This window comes from Pseudophryne corroboree, chromosome 6 (genome assembly GCF_028390025.1).
Source record: "Pseudophryne corroboree isolate aPseCor3 chromosome 6, aPseCor3.hap2, whole genome shotgun sequence".
In the NCBI taxonomy this organism is placed as follows: domain Eukaryota; kingdom Metazoa; phylum Chordata; class Amphibia; order Anura; family Myobatrachidae; genus Pseudophryne; species Pseudophryne corroboree.
In genome coordinates, this window is record NC_086449.1 from 528,516,479 (window position 1) to 528,537,903 (window position 21,425).

Below are 21,425 nucleotides of genomic sequence, written 5' to 3' on the forward strand. Positions count from 1 at the left end.
ATGTTCATGGACAGAGAAATCCCTCTTTGTTTGATACGAAGGGTCAGACAGGAGTAATACAGTGGTGTTTAGTATCCATCGGAAGAATATTTAATTAGCAATATTCCGGTGTTGGTTTGAAACAGATTAATCGCTCGTGCGAATAGTTATGGACATAAGAAGTTTATGTCCATTTACTATTATTTGCACTTACTTATCCATGCAGTGGGAAACCTAGTTTCCCACCCACCTGAGCAGTTGGAAATTGTCACAGCCCACCTGTATGAATCAACCTATGACCTTTTGTTATAATGCGAGGAGGAATTCCTGTGTCCAATGAACAATGAGATTGTAGGGACCATTGAATTGTATTGTGTGTGGGGCATAAATAGACAAGCCGATCACATCCAGCTCTCACTCTTCAACGGTTCTCATTGCTGATAATCGGGAGCTGGATGTCCAGAGGCGCATGCGATCGTTCCCCTTTGTGCGTAAGTTTTCTCCACAATCATATTGTCTTTCTTGTTATTATGGGCCATATCTCTCTCTCTCTCTTCTCCTCTTTCTCTCATTTTCCCTTAAACGTAATTGTATTGTATTTACTGTATAGTTATCTGGTTAGTTAGTCTATGTTATATTGTAGTGTATGACTTGTATTGTATTTATTCCTTTTCTCAAGTATAACAATCATATAAGGCGTTAGACCCTAAGCCCGGTAGTTGTGTATTTATTATAGTGTTAAGTATTCACAGAGCGTCGGTGACGCTCAAACAGCTTTTAAGTTAATAAGGTTACACTGTGTTGCATCTACACCCTATCTCTACACTAAGGTTTTACTGCATATTACATTGTTTATGGTTTAGATATAAAGGTTTAACATAGTGAGCGTCTGCGCCGCTCGTGATCTCCTCGTGGTCTCGAGCGTCCGCTACGCTGACAGCGTAGCATTACGGTAGTCGCTCACCTATAAGTGTGCCCGATACCAACAGCGTATTCTCGCGAGCGTTTGTGTCGCTCGAGTGGCCCGCTCCCGATACAGCGTCTGCTACGCTATAGCGAACCATTACGTTAGTCAGCAGCCAATAGCGTGCCTGCCTGTGATCTCTTGGCCGTGAGCGAACGTGACGCTTGAGCGTCTCGACCACGGCTAAGCGATTGTTACGCAACGTGCGTACCCTTACGGTACTCCATACGTCAATAGCGTACAGTGTTCTTAGGCCTCTTAAAGGGTTTTAAATAAGATAAATATTTAGCTTTATCAGTATGTAAACTTATGAGCACAACTGTATATATATATATATATATATATATATATAGTCACAAGTGTACCATGCAGAAATTATGCACCATAAAACTGCACTGGCCTAGCAATACAAAGAAATACCCAGTAAAGCTATATGTGTCAACAATAGATATAACAAAGCACAGTAAATACTGGATGTATATCACAGGGCGTTTGTACCACACAACCCTGAATGTATGCACTCTTTCTTAACTAACACTGTCCCAGTGACAGGTAGAATACTTGATTGTCCTGTAATATGCACAGCGCTGGTGATCAGGCGGCTTTACAGAGGAGGATTTGCCCCAACAGTCTCAGGAACAGTTCAGCTCCGTTTGTGATGGCTACTGACAGGAAGTGAGGGAAAGATATGCAGCTCCAGGGCGGGAGCATTCACAGAAATGGCGCCCTGGGGCGGGAGGAGGGGCCACGCGATCTTGGAGGACAGCGGCTCCAAGCGGTGTGACTGACGCTGGAAAGACACCGGATCCTCCGCTGCAGTGACCCGGCAACCAGGGCGCGGGAGTATACAGCGCCGCTGGGGGTTATGAAGCTGCAGCAAAGAAAGTCTATGTGACTTTACACGCTGCAGCCCTTGAAGTCTGTAAAAGTATTCTTCTTTCTTCAAATAAAGCTATCAAATGGGCTGCAAAAGGCAGCCCCCATGCTAAGTGCCTGCTTACTGCATGACACCAACTTACAAACTGAGCTACTGTGCACGGAGGCGGGGTTATAGAGGAGGCGGCACTATGCATCTTGGGAACAGTCAAAGCTTTGAGCCTGTTGGTGCCTCGGATCAAGATCCTACTCTACACCCCAATGTTAATCCTTGTGGAGCCCAGTGTACCCCGCAGCAGAAAAAGGCATTAGATGGCACTTCATTACTGACAAAGTCCAAGAGACGAAACTCGTTACTATGGGACCAACAGGACATTGACGCAGTGTCACAAATCCAAAGTGATCACAGGCTCTCCCAGCCTGCCATACAACCCCCCTGGCAGGACATTACTACCCATGGTTTGGACAGTGGGTTAGTGTCCATATAGAGGAACTGATGTGCTGGACTCGAGTCAGGCAAGTTGGGAAATATGTGTTTTGCATGCACTGATTGTGATATTCCTATAGCTCACATATCTTTATGTCTTGTTCATGCTGTGAAGTAGATTATGCACCTCCTCTTCTTTCTTCACCATATCAGATTGTTTTGTAAAACAAGCTATTAAAGAGTGTCTCTCTTACGTCCTAGAGGATACTGGGGTTCCATTTAGTACCATGGGGTATAGACGGGTCCACTAGGAGCCATGGGCACCTCAAGGAATTGACAGTGTGGGCTGGCTCCTCCCTCCATGCCCCTCCTACCAGGCCCAGTTTAGAAAATGTGCCCGGAGGAGCCGGTCACACTGAAGGACGCTCCTAAAGAGTTTTCTTGTTTTTTTTTAAATGTTTGTTATTTTCAGGCAGGGCTGGTTGGCACCAGCCTGCCTGCTTCATGGGACTTAGGGGGGAGGGGAACGGCCCAACCTCTTGAAGGGTTAATGGTCCCGTTCCCCGCTGACAGGACATTGCGCTCCAGAGGGAACTATTTGCAAGCCCCATCACAGCGAGCGTACATTCCCGCAGCACGCCTCCACCCCTAACAGAGCCAGAAGAATGAAGAGTGTTGAGTACTGAGCCAACGTCCCTGTTAGCGGACGCCGACCATTATGGCGGCACGAGGGTACGGAGATGCATGGCTTCTCAATGGGGAGGAATGCGTCTCCGAACACAGTACACAACTGCGTCTCTGTACGCAGTACCCAGACTGGCGAACACAGCCTTAAAACGGTTCTGCTCCATTTTAAGCACAAAAATGACCTCAGCCAGTATAAAAAAAAGCGGGAAGACCGCGCGCCATTGAAGGGGCGGGGCTTCACTATGAGAGGATCCAGCAGCTCACCAGCGCCATTTTCCCTCTGCAGTGGACACAGACGCTGACTGACAGGGATGCGCAGCACCTCTGGTGTGACTCCAAATTACCTCAGCGGTACCAGGGGGTCATAGCAGGGGGGGAGCATCTATTAGTGTACTAAGACTCCTATCAGGTGATAAAGTCAGTTATTACCTAAAAACATTAAGCTATATTCTATTATGGGCTAAGTACGCTATTGGCGCACAGAGTACCGTAAGGGTACGCACTTAGCGTAGCAGACACTAGGCCGTGGGCGCGACGCACGAGCGACACACACGCTCACTGAATGTTACACAGTAACCCTTAGTAACAACACACCTTAAGGGTACGCTTTACACTTTAAACCTTGGCAATGAAATACTATAACGATGTAATACTTATTAACCTTGATAATATTAGAAGCTGTTTGAGCGATTGAGAGGCTCAGAAAACCCTTTACAGTAACTAGGGAAAACACAAGACCTGGTTAGGATTTAAAAACCACTTAGGCTCTAACACCCTCGTGGATAATTCTATTAGAGTAAAAAGGGGAAAAACAGTACAGCTTATACACTACAAAACTAACATAATAACCTAAACAGAATAACGAGGAATAATATGAACAATAGCGAACAATCGCAAACACAAGAAAACAGAATGAGTACACAATGAGAAATGGCAAACACAGAGGATAACAAAATGGCTACAGAGAAATTACACACGTGGGAATGATTCGCAGGCGCGTCCTGAATCCAGCCCTCAGCCTTCAATGTGAAAACCTTGCAGAGGGAGTGAGTGACTGGACAGGCAATGGTGGTCTTTATATACACAACATACAGTAACAATACAATGGTCCCTATAATCTCATGGTTCATTGGACACAGGAATGTGTCTCTGCATTATAACAAAAGGTCATAGGTGGGTTCGAACAGGTGGGCTGTGCCTTTCTCCAAATGCTCAGGTGGGAGGTATCCTTAGGATTCCCGCCGCATGGGTAATGAACAGCAAATACAGTAAATATCTATAAACTACTTTTGTACATAACTATGCGCAGGAGCGAGCAATCTCTTCCTAACCAACACCGAAATGTTACTATAAAAATACTCTACAGCTGGATACTAGACACCACCATTCAACCTTTATCTGACCCTTCCTATCATGCAAAGAGGAATTTCTCTGTCCAAGAACCGTTTAAACTAAACATACTTTCTGACATTGTTAAGGGGAATATTATCTATAAAACACACTATGTGGGTAAAATATGTTATGATCAAGTCGCCCGCTAGACGCTTACAAACTCTACCGTAAATGTGCATACACCGCTCGTGATCGCCGGAGCGATCTTACGCAAATTGCGGATATGTGCGCGCACGGCAGAGCGTGTGCATGTGCAGCGGGCATGTGCATGAGGGGTTAGTTCAAGGCATATGTATCAGGATATTTTTTGACTTTGACAGTCCACCCTTTGGCAGTCAGCAATAACTGCCACTATCTAAACAATTAGGCAGAAAAATATATATTACCATGAAATACCTTATTATGATTGGGAGTAGGGAGGAGAGGAGAAGGTGGGAAATGTATGACCTAGTGAGATAGTAAAAAGCATGTATGTATGAAATCCATGTCTGAGGGGTCATGTATCATCGTGCCGTACATGTTCTAAAAATAAGCTTCGAGGTATTGCGAAGTATACATTGAATCCTTCTTATCCCGTATTAAGGGTCTGTAAGTGAGCTAACAAACTCTACCGAGCTCTTTTCGGCTTTTAGTTCCAACAAATGGGGTGCACATTAGTTGATGATACATGAAGGGGGAAAATATGTGAGTGCTAATATATCTGTCTATATCACCTGTCGACTATGTGTGCCACTACCTGAAGATAGAAGAGATGAAGATAAGAAACATGCGTTATAAATGCATTTGTATGGATATCATCGGTTGGAGTCTTGTTGATGTCTTGTTGAAGTCTTGTCCGGATTGCTGTATCTTTGCTGAGTGGCAAGCAAAGCTCTTCAAGTGTCCATAAAAATGAAAGTCTCTAACAGTTCATCAAATGGCTGTGACAAAGTTCATCAATGGTCTGTATAATGGGTCATCAAAATCTTCTTCCGAGTCGGTGTCTTTTTACCTTGGAGAAAAACAAAGGAGAAACGGGTGAAAGAAACGGACCGTGGAATCACGTTTTATCACAACATTGTCTCGATTGCTGGGACATAAATTAAACTAGTTGTTGTTACAATGCCCTCGCTCCTTAAACTCATCAATTTGGTACTTCGCTTGCAATTCATTAAAATTCGAACACATCTGAATATCAAACCGATCATTATGACAACTCCTAGGATACATAAGAGGAATTTCCCTACAGCAACGATAACATTTTGAGCCCATTCTCCTAAACCTGAGAACCAATTGCGTGGGTTCAACCATGATACCCAGCCGGTCAGTTCATTACCCACAGAAGCAAGGGTAAGGTTGTGTCTCCTTCGGAACTCCCACTTCAATTGCAAGATATCGTCCATCTTTTGATCTATGACCTCGGTTGGGTACTCAGTGCTGTTTGTGATATACGTACAACACTTCACTCCATACTGAGTTGCTAGGGTGACACAATACAGTCCTGTCACTGCTGTGATGTAATTGAGAACCATCCTGTGCTGGATCAGTTCCGTTTTGTAAGCTTGCAATTCCCTCCCAGTATATCTAAAGGTGTCATCATACATCTCGGTGATATTGTCTATCAGGTTCGCTAGCGCGGTAATATACCTAAAATTTATAACTCCTCTGGCGGTACGGGTGATATCTAGCGCGAGCAGGAGTTGAATCCCGGTGGATTCGTGGATCAAATCAGAGGCTGCATGTTCTGTCCTATCTATAAGGTGTCTCTTTACAATGTGTTCGTAATGGGTGTGAGTGTAAGGAGCTTGAGCATTGCGGTGAACGTCTTTCATTCTATCATGGGTAATGGTCATTACTTCCGGTAACACTCTTCCAATGTAACACAATCCCTCTGAGTTTGGGGCAAGCCACTTATACGCCTTCCTCCCACATATGAAATATGCATCATCGGGGAGGACATATGGGACAGAATATGACATCACCATATTACAAACCTTCCAGGTGAAAAATCCTATCCCTAACTCTCTCATCTGACTAGTACACATATCAGGTTGTATGATATGCGCACAGTATCCTGGTGATACTTCTCCAACTCGCATGGGCCTACTTCCTAGAGTGTACCTATATTGGAAATATCTTCCACTGTTGGCTATTTGGCGTATAAGCTCTGAGTCAATGGGCATTCTATCGGCTCTGTGTGAGAATGTCATGGTTCGGTTGTTCCATGTCACTTCCCAATTTCCCGGCTTTCGGGGATTGGAAATGTTAAAACATATTAAGGACCTATCCACATGATATTGGTGGAGCTTCAAACTAGGAGGCCTAGAAATATTAAATTTCTTGTCCACCGGTCTCCCACCCCTTAATTCAAGTACCTCATCTATCGTTAAAGAGTATTGCACTAGTCCTGACTTTCTATGACCTTGAGGTACTTGTGAGCACACCCAGCATTCCGTTTGGTTTAAAACCTTACCCACTAATGAGTGATAGTCAATCAATGGATGACGGTCCATATTGATATTAATGCTGGACTGACATCTCTGGATGCACCCGTCCTCAACTATGTTGTCACAATTCCTACATATACAATTCTCTTCAGCTAACAATCCTTCACAATGTCTGTTAGTGTCATGGCTACCAGATCGTTTTCTGATACTCGCCTTTGCTCGGTGATTGTGTTGCTCTTGGAATTCTACGAATCCATCCTGGTCATCAGAACCCATTCCAGATCCTTTCTCGACCTCGCTGGTACTCTCACCGAAACAGACTGCTCTGGTCAACAACAGGGTCAACAGGAAAACACGAACTGCAGTCTTTTGGGGCGAGTCCATCTTAGGAGGAGAAAGAAAGAGTTGTAATGGGGGAAAGAAAACAACTAGAAGGGAAAGAAAACTTGGCGCGACAAACGCCTCCGATCTTGTGGTTCTCTGTGCTCAGGTGCCGTGACAACAGTCCTGCCTCACAGCCTTCCAGGAACAGACACTCCAGTGATATGGTTTCCTCTACACTCTGCTCTTTGTCACGGGCTCTCTCTGGGTCAGCGACCTTCTTACAGTGGGACGAGTGGACCCAAGTCTCTCTTTCGGCAACCTTCAATGCTGTCGTGCTGGTCAGTAAGACTTGGTACGGTCCTTCCCAACGGTCAATCAGGCAACCTGAGCGTAGAAAATTCTGAATCATTACATAATCCCCAGGTTCAATGTCATGACAATTACTGTCTGGCAGATCAGGAACCACCAGCTTTAGATTGCTATTCTGATTCCTCAACTGCTTGCTCATCTTAACCAAATACTTTACAGTGACTTCATTGTTACATTTCAAATCATCCTGGGGGTCAATCATTACATGGGGTTGTCGACCAAAAAGAATTTCAAAGGGGGACAGATTAAGAGGGGACCTGGGAGTGGTTCTGATGCTGTACAATACAAGTGGCAAGGCTTCTGGCCACAACAATCCAGTTTCAGCCATTACTGTGCTCAACTTGTTTTTAATAGTGCTGTTTACTCTTTCCACTTTCGCACTCGCCTGTGGGCGGTACGGAGTATGCAGCTTACTATTAATTCCCATTAATTTGCACATTACCTGAAAGACTTCACCTGTGAAATGGGTACCCCTATCACTTTCAATTATCCTAGGGATACCATACCTGCACACAAATTCCTGCACTATTTTCTTTGCAGTAAACGTAGCGGTATTTGTGGCAGCGGGGAACGCTTCAACCCAATTTGAAAACACATCAATACAAACCAATACATACTTTAAATTTCTACAGGGTGGCAATTGTATGAAATCAATTTGTATTACCTGAAAAGGGCCGTCCGTTGGCGGAATATGGGATGGTTCTGTTGGTATCGCCTTTCCAATGTTCTTCCTCAAGCAGGTGAGGCATGTCATTGCCCTCTTACCCGCATGGGAAGAAAATCCTGGTGCACACCAGTAAGCTCTTACCAACTTGCACATACCTTCTTTACCTAGATGAGTCAGCCCATGTGCCGCCTCCGCTAAACTCGGACGGTATGCTCTGGGTGCCACTGGCTTACCCTGTCCATCTGTCCAGAGTCCTGAGGACTCCTGGCCACATCCTTTTGACCTCCAGACTGCCTTTTCCTGTGGAGAACACAAATCTTGCATTTTACTCAATTTCTGTGTGCTGACAGTATTGAATACCATCAGTTGTGTGATGTCTGTCTGTATGGGGGTACTGGCTGCTAGTTTAGCAGCTTCGTCTGCCCGGCTGTTACCAAGTGACACTGGGTCTTGGCTGTATGTGTGGGCTTTACACTTGATAACAGCCACTCTGTCAGGTTCCTGAATTGCTGCTAAAAGTCTTTTGATGTGGGTCGCATGTGCCACGGGTGTGCCAGCTGCCGTCATGAAATTTCTGAGGCGCCATAGGGCCCCGAAATCATGCACTACTCCAAAGGCATACCTAGAATCCGTGTAGATATTGGCTGACTTACCTTTAGCCAATTCACACGCTCTGGTTAGGGCGACCAGCTCAGCAACTTGTGCTGAGTGAGGTGGGCCCAGGGGTTCTGCTTCTATGGTACCTTTGTCATCTACGACTGCGTATCCAGTACACAAGTCTCCAGAGTCCGTCTGTCTGTGGCAACTACCGTCAGTGTAGAAAGTAAAATCTACACCTTCCAGTGGGTTGTCACTGATGTCAGGCCTTGCAGTGAAATTTTGGGTCAAATATTCCATACAATCATGTGTGTCAGTGTCTGTACTAAATCCTCCTTCACCATTACTCTCATCCCCCACCCTTTGTGCCTGTCCAGGCACACCTGGGAGATACGTTGCAGGATTTAGTGCGCTGCATCTCCTTATGGTGATGTTTACAGGGGCCATTAGTGCTAATTCCCACCTTGTAAACCGTGCGGATGAGACGTGTCTGGTTTGGGCAGAATTCAGTAAGGCTGACACTGCATGAGGTGTATGGATGGTCAGGTTGTGTCCTAGCACTACATCTTCGCTTTTACTCACTAGCAATGCTATCGCTGCAACACTTCGCAAGCATGTGGGGAGGGATCGTGCTACCGTGTCTAGCTGAGCGCTGTAGTAGGCTACCGGCCTGCTGGCATCACCATGCTTCTGGGTTAAGACACCTGCCGCACACCCAGCACTTTCTGTACCGTACAGTTCAAAGGGTTTCCCATAATCCGGCATACTTAATGCTGGTGCCTGCGTTAGGCACTGTTTGAGTCTCTCAAATGCCAGTTCGGACTCATCTGTGTGCGAAATCCGATCTGGTTTGTTTGATGAGACCATCTCTTGTAAAGGTAAGGCTAGTATGGAAAACCCTGGGATCCAGTTACGGCAGTACCCACACATTCCTAGGAAAGTGCGAATCTGTTGCTGGGTTTGTGGCAGAGTCATGTCGCAAATCGCCTGTACTCTATAAGCAGTGAGGTGTCTCAGTCCTTGCGTCAAGCAATGTCCCAAATATTTTACCTTGGTCTGGCATAATTGCAACTTATCCTTTGAAACCTTGTGTCCCGTATTAGAAAGATGAAGCAGAAGCTGTTTCTTGTCTCTCAAGGACGATCCGAGTGAATCAGAACACAGCAGTAAGTCGTCTACATACTGTATTAATACTGATCCGCTCTCAGGTTGAAAGGATTGTAGACAATCATGCAAAGCCTGTGAGAAAATACTTGGGCTGTCAATGAAACCTTGTGGTAAGCGAGTCCAGGTGTACTGTACTCCTCTGTATGTGAATGCAAACAAATATTGGCTGTCAGGGTGCAGAGGTACCGAGAAGAAGGCGGAGCCGAGGTCAATAACAGTGAAAAATTTCGCAGTGGGAGGGATTTGCATAAGGATGACGGCTGGATTTGGAACTACGGGGAATTGGCTCTCAACTATTTTGTTTATCCCCCTTAGATCCTGCACTAGCCTGTAACCCCTCCCCCCGCTCTTTTTCACAGGGAAGATGGGACTATTGGCAGTGTTGGACGTCCTAACCAGAATGCCCTGTTGTAGCAAGCGCTCTATTACTGGGTAAACTCCTAACTCCACCTCTGGCTTCAGAGGATACTGTGGGATTTTTGGAGCTATCCTACCATCTTTTACTTGAACTACTACAGGAGCTACATTTGCCATTAATCCAGTGTCTTGTTCATCCTTGGTCCAAAGTGACTCCGGTATCTGGGAAATCATTTTCTCTACCTTGGATGGACACCTATCTGTAACAGCAGTGTGTGACATTAACCTTTGTGGGGAGTCTAGCATATCCTGCACTTCCTGAGCGTGATTCTCGGGTACATCTAAGAACACACCCCCAGGAGTACAATATATGACACACCCCATCTTGCACAGTAAATCTCTCCCAAGTAGATTAGTCGGAGCCGATGCAGCTAGCAGAAAGGAGTGCTTGGTCTGCAAAGGCCCTATCGTAATCTCTGCTGGTTTGCTTAAAGGGTAGTGTTGTACTACTCCTGTTACTCCCATGGCTGGAATTGTTTTACCAGTGGTCTTCATACCCACTGTTGAATTTAACACTGACTTGGCCGCCCCCGTGTCTACAAGGAAAGGTAGAGATCTACCAGCTACATCAATTGTGACTTCGGATTCACTTCCAAGACTCGCAATTAATTTCACTGGCTGCAGACTACAGGTGTGGCCCCACCCCTATTGTATGTGGTGACCTCCCCGAAGCGCGCTGGCAGCTACAACATGTGAAGGGGGTAACTGAGAATTTTCAGAGACTTGCCAGTCTCTTCTTGGTGGGTACCTTTTTGTTTCCCCTGCATGTGGCTCATAACTCTGTCTCTGCGGTCCCTGATCCCAATTACGTGTGTCATGTCGTTGTCTAGGGGGTTGGTATACCTTATATGGGTCGTTAAACATACAATTCCGTGCAATATGTCCTTCTCTGCTACAGTTATAACATGTTATCACATTTGACTTACCCACAGGGGTCTGGGGCTTAGGCTGAGGTGGCTTCGTTGTAAGGGCTTGTATACTTACTGCCATCAGCTTATCGCCCTTTGACTCCCTGTGTCTCATGATGTTCCGATCATGTTCAATAGCGGTCTCTCTCAAAGCAGCCACCGACATACCTCTCCAGTTGGGTTGAGTGGTCTGTACCCATGTCCTCAACACTTCCTTTAAACCATCCATTAATACAGAAACTGCTACTTCCCTATGGTGCACATTTGTCTTAACGTCTTCTATTCCAGTGTACCTAGCCATTTCCTGCAGTGCCCGATGGAAATAATCAGAAGCAGTTTCACCTTCTTTTTGTCTTATGGAGAAGATTTTGTTCCACTTGACAACAGTTGGGAAATATACTCCTAACTGCAGGTTGATACGTTTTACATTATCCTGATTGTACTCATCAGTGAGAGGTATTTCTTCATCTAACCTACAATCAGTGATAAATTTCGCAGAGTCGATATTGGGGGGCAAGCATGCCCTCAGCAATGTCCGCCAATCTTTGTTATTGGGTTCTGCGGAGTTACCTAATTCTCTAATGAACCTTTGGCTTGCAACTAGAACTTTCCTAGGATCAGGGAATTCAGACATAATTGTTTTTAATTCTGTCCGGGAAAAGGGACAATGCATTGCAATGTTCCTGACGGGAGTGACTCCTGTAGCGTCAGTTTTTCCATTTGGGACTGCAATTACCCTGACAGGATTAAGTTCAATCACATCACTCTGGGTTGATTCTACAATGTGTGGTGTAATTGTTTCTGCATAATGTACAGTACCGTACTTACCTGCGGATACGACCTCACCTGTCCCTCCACTAGGGGCCTTTGCTACTCCTCTTACTGGTTGGGCCATGCCCACTGTAGTCTCTCTTATGGTGGCTGCTAGAGAGAGTGCCGATATTGTGGTAGGCTCATCTTCCTGGTCGCAGTCCTGAGGGAAGTTTAAGACAGGATACAACTTGCACGGGTTAGCATTAGCATCAATACACTTATCTACTTTACTCTTATCATTTATACATTTATTAAGCGCACTTTTATCATATACCAGTATGCCATTCTCTGTAGCCACTTTCTCTCCTGTTATGTATGGTGGTGGTGGTGCGTTAGCTATCAGTTTCCTGATAGGATTGGAACCAGCTGCTTGAGCTAATCCTCTTTGTATCTCGCCTTCCTGTTGCCATAACTGTAAATAATCATAATGTCTAATCCGTTGCTTGCCGGATTTTATTAGACATATCCTTCTCCTTAAATTTTGCAAAACCTCAGGATTAAAACTGCCTACCCTGGGAAACTTCTCCCCATCGTTCACAGTCATACGTTCCCACTCATTGCATAAAACCTCTGCGTGTGATCCATATTTTTCACACATTATGTACCTCGCCGACCCGGCTGGCCGCGGAATAATATCAACCTGAACCTTGGTTGATCGTCCCTTACTTGAGCAACTGGCCCCCATTCTTTGCAGGTATTGCCTTCTCAGCGAATTCCTACAAAAACCACGTTCCCAGAGGTAAGGCGACGGTGAAAGTCCAACGAGTGCCTTCACCCACGTCGACCAATATGCCCACACGCTGCTTCAGCGCTGGCGTACTCAACCCAGGGCCCCTATGTGACCTCTATTTACTGGGGCGTGTGGGAGTATGCTACCCTCCCCAGTAAGTATCAGTTGCTGGAGAATTCCTGAGTGATCAGCGAACCTCCCTTAAAATAAAAAAAACCTACACAAATCACGTTAGAATGTACAAATAGTGTTTATGATCCCGCAAAGCGTACGCAAATTGCGTAATGGGTATCAAGGTAACCAACTAATGCACACAATTACATGCGGTACAGTCGCAATGCGTATAAGTAACTATTACTTATCCGCAGAACGACCAGCGGAATCGGTTGTTTAGGCTGCGAAACCTTCAGCCGGAGCGTATTCTCAAAACGGGCCTATATGGGTACTGCGCCAACCTCCAAGGTTGCGCTGACTACCTCTGACCTTTCTTAAGTCAGGGTCTTCAGAACTTCGTATAGGTACTTTTAACGGATTTCTGACTTTCGCGGACCTTATGGTCTGCTGTAACACTAATTGCGCCTCTTACCTTATTCACTTTTAACGTGAGATGGCCTTCTCCCACGCCACCACGTGTTCACTTCACGGGTATCCTTCTACGAGTTCTCGATTTTTCCAAGGTTCACACCCAAAAAAACTTTACTTGCATACACACGCTCTTTCACTTCATATATACTTTGATTTTTCTGTACAGAAAATTTCTTTCATTCAGGTAACACAGGCTAATCCCAGAGGTAATGCAACGAGAGGAGGATCTTTTTAAACTAAATTTTGGAAACTGAACAAATTTGTGCTATTATCTCGTGGCTTCCGTATCTACTACTAAAACAATGCTATCGTGTGATTTGTATTTAGTGGGCGTATCCGTACGCACGTTGCGTGATTTACGCCACGTGTGTAGGCCTTTGCGTTGCGTACGCTGTCTCGCACTCGGTCAGAGACACGTGTACACAGGCCAGATACGTCCGCAGTAACACAAATAACACGCTTCTATAAATGCAAACGATATTTAACTATAATCGTTTACCAAACACCACACAGTATCTCCTGTATAAACCTTTATAACTGGGTCAGGCTGCGTGCGTGTCTTACAATTACTCCCTTAAGTATTACTTTTACTTTTAACTAAATAGCAACAATATTTTCTCAGCACGTGATCAATGCTAATGGCAAACAGAAAGGTAGATATGTGAAAATACGCAAATGGAAATACAGGTGTGTGCGTGTGTTGCGTGCGCAATTTTCACCAATACAGAAATTTAAACAGATTTAAAAGATAATAGCTTAACGTTCTTACCTTTCGGTTCCGGATCCCACCAGCATCCCTACAAACCAAACGGAGCAGACGCTTATCTAATCAGCACTTACCGTATCCCCAACCACCAAACGGCTAACAGGGGATACTACCTTCCCGCCCTTTGCTGATGGATAAAGTCTGCCTGGTTCCGCTTGGCTGCGGATATGAGGAGGCCCCGACGATGCCCCCAATTGATAGTCAGTTATTACCTAAAACATTAAGCTATATTCTATTATGGGCTAAGTACGCTATTGGCGCACAGAGTACTGTAAGGGTACGCACTTAGCGTAGCAGACGCTAGGCCGTGGGCGCGACGCACGAGCGACACGCACGCTCACTGAATGTTACACAGTAACCCTTAGTAACAACACACCTTAAGGGTACGCTTTACACTTTAAACCTTGGCAATGAAATACTATAACGATGTAATACTTATTAACCTTGATAATATTAGAAGCTGTTTGAGCGATTGAGAGGCTCAGAAAACCCTTTACAGTAACTAGGGAAAACACAAGACCTGGTTAGGATTTAAAAACCACTTAGGCTCTAACACCTTCGTGGATAATCCTATTAGAGTAAAAAGGGGAAAAACAGTACAGCTTATACACTACAAAACTAACATAAAAACCTAAACAGAATAACGAGGAATAATATGAACAATAGCGAACGATCGCAAACACAAGAAAACAGAATGAGTACACAATGAGAACAAATGACAAACACAGAGGATAACAAAATGGCTACAGAGAACTTACACACGTGGGAATGATTTGCAGGCGCGTCGTGAATCCAGCCCTCAGCCTTCAATGTGAAAACCTTGCAGAGGGAGTGAGTGACTGGACAGGCAATGGTGGTCTTTATATACACAACATACAGTAACAATACAATGGTCCCTATAATCTCATGGTTCATTGGACACAGGAATGTGTCTCTGCATTATAACAAAAGGTCATAGGTGGGTTCGACAGGTGGGCTGTGCCTTTCTTCAACTGCTCATGTGGGAGGTATCCTTAGGATTCCCGCCGCATGGGTAATGAACAGCAAATACAGTAAATATCTATAAACTACTTTTGTACATAATTATGCGCAGGAGCGAGCAATCTCTTCCTAACCAACACCGAAATGTTACTATAAAAATACTCTACAGCTGGATACTAGACACCACCATTCAACCTTTATCTGACCCTTCCTATCATGCAAAGAGGAATTTCTCTGTCCAAGAACCGTTTAAACTAAACATACTTTCTGACATTGTTAAGGGGAATATTATCTATAAAACACACTATGTGGGTAAAATATGTTATGATCGAGTCGCCCGCTAGACGCTTACAAACTCTACCGTAAATGCGCATACACCGCGCGTGATCGCCGGAGCGATCTTACGCAAATTGCGGATATGTGCACGCACGGCAGAGCGTGTGCACGTGCAGCGGGCATGTGCATGAGGGGTTAGTTCAAGGCATATGTATCAGGATATTTTTCGACTTTGACACAGGATACTTGGTCTGCGACCCAGCTAAGCTTGGCATTAGCAGTGAGGGCGTGGTGGGGGCTGGCTCCAACAACTCTGTGTCTCCCTGAAGGGTTCTTTGTTGGTTAATTGTGCTTAACCTTTTTGTGTGTGTGTGTGTGTGTGTGTGTGTGTGTGTGTGTGTGTTGACACATTTACATTACGTCAGGCAAAGAGTGTGTTTCATGTACAATGGAGTGTATTTCCTCACCAGGGGGCTCACTACTGGGTACTCAGGGCAGTGCACCATACCAGAATAGCGGGGCTGAACCGGAGTGAGTTAATTCTCTTAAAGAAATGATCTCCACTCTTTCTACAAAATTGTCCCGCAATGAGAAATAGACGCAATACTTAAAACAGACTGTGGATGAGTTTATGAACAGAGTCTCAGTCCCCAAACCAGCAACTCAATCCCCTCCCATTTGTCCGCAAAAGCAATCTCTGGCCCATATCCTGCAGTCTGACTCTGACAGGTCAGGCATGGAGGAGGGTGAGGTGGATTTGGAGGGGGGGGGGGGGGAGTTTGGGGGGGGGGGGGAATGCAGCTCTGTCACAGGGAATAGAGCAGGGGTGGCCGGACTTTTGGGACCTGGGATCTACTTTTTGTTCACTTACTTACCGGTGATCTACTGGCGTCAAATAACACCAATAATAACGTTCACATTTAAAAATAGCATTAATAATGATGCCATCAAATAACAGCACCAATAATAATGTGCACATTTAAAAATAGCATTAAGATCGACAACATCAAATAACCCCTCTCTGTGCAAATACCCCCCCTTTTTGCAGATACCCCCTTGAAGTCCCCTGCATAATAGCCCCCTTTACAATAATCCCCACTGTGCCGATCCTCAACCCTTTGCAGATCCCTTGTGTAAAAAAACAAAACCATTTGTGAAGATACCACGCTGTGTGCAGATCCCACCCTTTGCAGATCGTCCCTCCCCTAGTGAAGAAACCCCCGTTTGCATAACTTACCTGACAAGTTGTCACGCTGCCTAGCTTCAGTCCTCCCTCTCCCCACAGTCACGCTCCCACTTTCATGCTGCATGGCCTCCCACTGGCTGCTTCTCCTGTCGCCGCCACCGCCAACTGGATCAAACTATATCCAACTAGCGCCCAGGCTCCTCACATCGCGGGTGACGTAATGACGTCACCCGAGCACATTGCATCCCTGGGAACTGTGAAGAGAAGCAGCGGCGGAAGGCTCCTTACAGTTATTTTCTGTTAAGTCTGTCACGATCTACCGGTGGATGCTCTGCGAGCTACTGGTAGATGGCGATCTACCTTTTGGCCACCTCTGGAATAGAGGCTCTTATAGAGGCTATCAGCGATGTTCTGCATATTGCTGATAAGGTGTCAGAGGAGGGTGAGGAATTTTATTTTAATGTAAAAAAGAAGTTCTCAGTCACTTTTCCTGTGTCAAAGGAATTGAATACCCTGTTTGAAGAACCATGGGTTAATCCTGATAAGAAATTTCAAATCCCTAAAAGGTTGCTCTCATCTTTTCCTTTTCCTTTTGGAGATAAGAAAAAATAGGAAAATCCGCCCATAGTGAACGCATCAGTCTCTAGGCTGTCACGAAAGATTGCATTGCCTGTCCCTGGTGCAGCCTCCCTAAAAGACACGGCTGATCGTAAAATTGAGACTACACTCAAATCATTGTACACCGCTGCTGGGGTGGCCCAAAGACCCACTATTGCATGTACGTGGATCACAAAAGCCATTGCTAAATGGTCAGGTAACCTAATTGAAGGGTTAGATTCCTTGCCTAGGGGGATGTTGTTTTACTCCTGCAGCATATAAAGGACTCTGCGAACTATATGGTGGAGTCTATAACAGAGATAGGCTTGCTTAACGCACGCACCAGTGCTATGGCAGTGTCGGCACGCAGAGGCTTGTGGCTACGCCAGTGGACTGCTGTTGCGGACTCCAGTAAAGGCGGGGAAAGCCTCCCATTCACGGTAGAGGCCTTGTTTTGAGATGAACTAGACAAATGGATCTCTACAGCTACTGCGGGTAAGTCTACGTATCTTCCTTCCGCAGCCCCACCCCCCCAACCAAGAAGACTTATTCAGCTTCTAAGGTGCAGTCCTTTCAGACGACCAAGTTCAAGGGCAAATCCAGAAGTGCTTCTACGTCCTCCAGCGGTGCAAGAGGTAAACCACGCAAACCAGCAACTGCAGGCGCTCAGGAACAAAGCTCAGGCTCTGCTTCCTCAAAACCTTCAGCATGATGGTGGAGCGCAATGCCTGGAAGGCTGTCAGGTGAGAGCCCGACTACGATTCTTCAGTCAGATCTGGTCAAGTTCATGCCAGGATCCTTGGGTCATGGATCTTATTTCCCAGGGCTACAGACTGGAGTCCCAAGAGCTCCCACCTCACATATTCTTCAAATCAGGCTTGGAGGGAGGAGCCAGCCCACACTGTCAAATTTTTGAGGTGCCCATGGCTCCTAGTGGACCCGTCTATACCCCCTTGGTACTAAATGGAACCCCAGTATCCTCTACGGACTACAAGAAAAGGATTTACCGGTAGGTAATTCAAATCCTATTTGCAGACAGTGACACCTGTGGACATAGCTGGAACTCTATCAGCGTGCACGCATAATGCAGAGTTGATCGCAGTCCCTAATTCAGCAGGGGGGGGGGGGGGGGGGCAGATATAACATGTGCAGAGAGAGTTAGATTTGGGTGGGGTGTAATCAAACTGAAATCTAAATTGCAGTGTAAAAATAAAGCAGCCAGTATTTACCCTGCACAGAAACAATATAACCCACCCAAATCTAACTCTCTCTGCACATGTTGCATCTGCCCCCCCTGCAGTGCACATGGTTTTGCCCAACTGCTAACAAATTTGCTGCTGCGATCAACTCTGAATTATCCCCAATGCTCCATAATATCCTCAGCTCCGCCTACCGCTGCCCCCTTTCTCCCCACATATTAGATGTCAGCCGTGTGTATGTATGTGTGATGATGTGAATGAGTATTAGATTGCGGAGACCACATTCAGAAGCATGCAGTAGCCAAGAGCTGCCGATAGAGGGCGCCGTAGGTGCCGTGACTTACGCCGTCTCGTGCGGCAGCAGTCAGTAATGGCATTGGATGCGACTCGCGCGGCGTCGGTGCGTCAGTGAGACACGCCCCTGGAGCGTGCAGCAGTCGTTTGGGACGTGTTTTTGCCGGAGTCCGGGGTATCGCTGTTCCTGCCGGGGCGCTGTGACATCACGTGAGGCGGGGAGGGCGACGTATAACACGCCGGCTGGTGTGGCGGATAAGGGAGGCGGAGCTGCCACTGCCGCCGAATAGAGCAGTGACTGGCGGGGAAGGTGAGGGAGGAACCGGACTGAGCTGTATCAGCAGCGGCTGTGCGCCATGTGGTGCCATGCCAGCCGGCGGCGAGCCCGGAACGCCGGTACATGCATGGCTCTGGCCTGGGATAGGCGCTGCATGCCCCTGCCAGCGGCAGCAACGTGTCACACTACCGACGTGTCCGATAGGGATCAGGGCTAGTAGTGGCCGGCGCCTCTCTGTCACATCACACACACACACACACACACACACACACACACACACACACACACACACGTGTCCATTGTGTGCAGTATCTGATATATACCCCGTACTGTGTGTGTGTGTACGGCTCTCCCTGTGTGTATCCTCACCCCATAGTTCACATTGCATCATGTGATGCACAGGTACTATCAGCACCAGCAGCCTCACCCCTGACAGTTTGCTGTGCTGCCTGCTATTATTGTGCCTGCCACCAGTATTTTTCATCCGACAGTAAATTGTAATAATGGGGAAGAGCATGTTACCAGATGTTGTGTGTGTCCGCAGCACAGCATTCTTGATATTCTGATTGTTCCTATACATTGCATTCTGTTTTACCTGCTGATGGTGTTGAGCGAGCTCCTTCTCATAACTTTCACATGGTTGCTCAAACTCTGGCTATCTAATTACTGTGGGTACTAGTGTGCAAGCTGCCGAACAGTACGCATGGGCTTGGCGGTCTCCTGACCACATCCCGCAAGCACTGTGTTGGTAAATACATATGTAAACCTAGAAGTGGGACAGGGATCCCTTTTCAGTGTTCTTTGCTATGCCTTACCAGTGTAGTAATGTAGAATGTCATTTTCTTATATTGTCATCCTACTGTAGGTCATCCTAGGGGCTCTTCCCACTGCTTAGAAACTCACATTCTAGGGTCTCACTGAATTTTTAAAACCGTGCCTCTACTATAGGTTGTGCTCCATAATTTACTTGCAGTTTACTAGTTGTTAGAGATACTACACACTATTAGAAATGGGAGTTTTGGGGAACATTAGACCGGGTTTGGTATGGGATATAGTTGGTCAGAATGCCAACACTACTGACAACCTGAAATCCTTGGAGCTAAGGAACCCTAATCCTAACTCTAAGCCTCCTCCTGCAGCCTATCCCTAACTTTCCTGGTATTCTTGCGTTCGGGATTCCGGCATCAGCATTCCGACAGCTGTCAGGATTCCGGGGCTGGTATTCTGACCGCCCTGATCCTGAAAGCTGGGATGTCAACTACATCCCCATTAGACCAATGGTACTCTTATACACCAGGTCCAAAAACAGTGCCACTGGCACACACATACATGGCTACGCAATTTAACAAAACCTCAGCACTTTTAGTATAAACCATAACTGAACTTCTGTAAAGGGCCCCATACACTACTGCGACATGTCGCTGGTGATCGCTGGCGATCACCCCGGCAGCCTCCCGGGTGGCAGGATCGCCCAAGATACTTCGTATGCTGTCCTTTTGCATACGATATATCTTGGGCGATCTCAGCCATGCCTGCGGGGTCCGATGTATCACGAGTGCAGCACGTCCAATCTAGAGGATCCGATGCTCACAGGGCCGCGGATCGGATACGCAGCCAAAATGCCTGATTTCACCCAATATATCTGCCCAAATTGGGCTGAAATCGGGCATGATTGTTCTAGTGTATGGGGCCCTTTAGGCTGATATAATCGTTGAGGCAATGAATTGTACAAAGCGAACCAAATCACAATACAAGATTGTAAAACACTGTAATGATGGCTGTACACCAGACAAACATTCCTCCAACCATCCACCTAGTTGGCTGTTTTGAATGAAAATCTGCTAATGTATTGGAGCAAATGACAATTAGCCATTTGTGCCCAAACATCGGAATGCTGGTGGAAACTGTTGTTAAGACAATATGTTTAAATCAGATTTAACTCGGACCATTCTCTTCTGTTTTCCTGCATTTGGGATGAAATTGCTGATTGTCATTTGCTTCCATTCACTACCAGATTTTCATACCAACCAGCCACCTAGCTGGATGAAAGTTGGTCTACTGATGTCCAGCTCAAGTTAAATATCAGGAATATTGGGGCAGATGTATTAACCTGGAGAAGGCATAAGGAAGTGATAAACCAGTGATATGTGCAAGGTGATAATCGCACCAGCCAATCAGCTCCAATATATAAATGAACAGGATCTGATTGGCTGGTGTGTTTATCACCTTGCACTTATCACTGGTTTATCACTTCCTTATGCCTTCTCCAGGTTAATACATCTGCCCCAATGTTCCATATTTATATTATCAGTGTATACTTGTTGTGAACAGAGCCATGTGACTTCAGAAAAGTTGCCTTTTCTATATCGCAAGTCTAAATATTTATGAATGTAAAGCAGTTAATTTGTCATTTATTGTATGTAGTATAAATGTTTCAATCACTTTATACAGAAATATGTACAGTATATTCACGTTATACAATGTAATGTAACACTGTACATGTGTTTTTAAGCCTTTTATT

The 21,425-nt window shown here is 45.8% G+C and overlaps 1 protein-coding gene across 2 annotated transcripts in view; it reads left to right on the plus strand.

Annotated features, from left to right (window-relative positions):
• Positions 1-18,692: 18,692 nt before the first annotated feature.
• XPOT (exportin for tRNA) overlaps positions 18,693-21,425 on the plus strand; it is a 288,220-nt gene continuing 285,487 nt past the window's right edge. The window contains exon 1 of one of the 2 annotated variants that reach the window (XM_063927565.1): positions 18,693-18,937. The gene's annotated coding sequence lies outside the window, so the exon portion shown is untranslated. Of the gene's footprint in view, positions 19,024-21,425 lie in introns of both variants that reach the window. The other variant, XM_063927566.1, reaches the window with a different exon arrangement.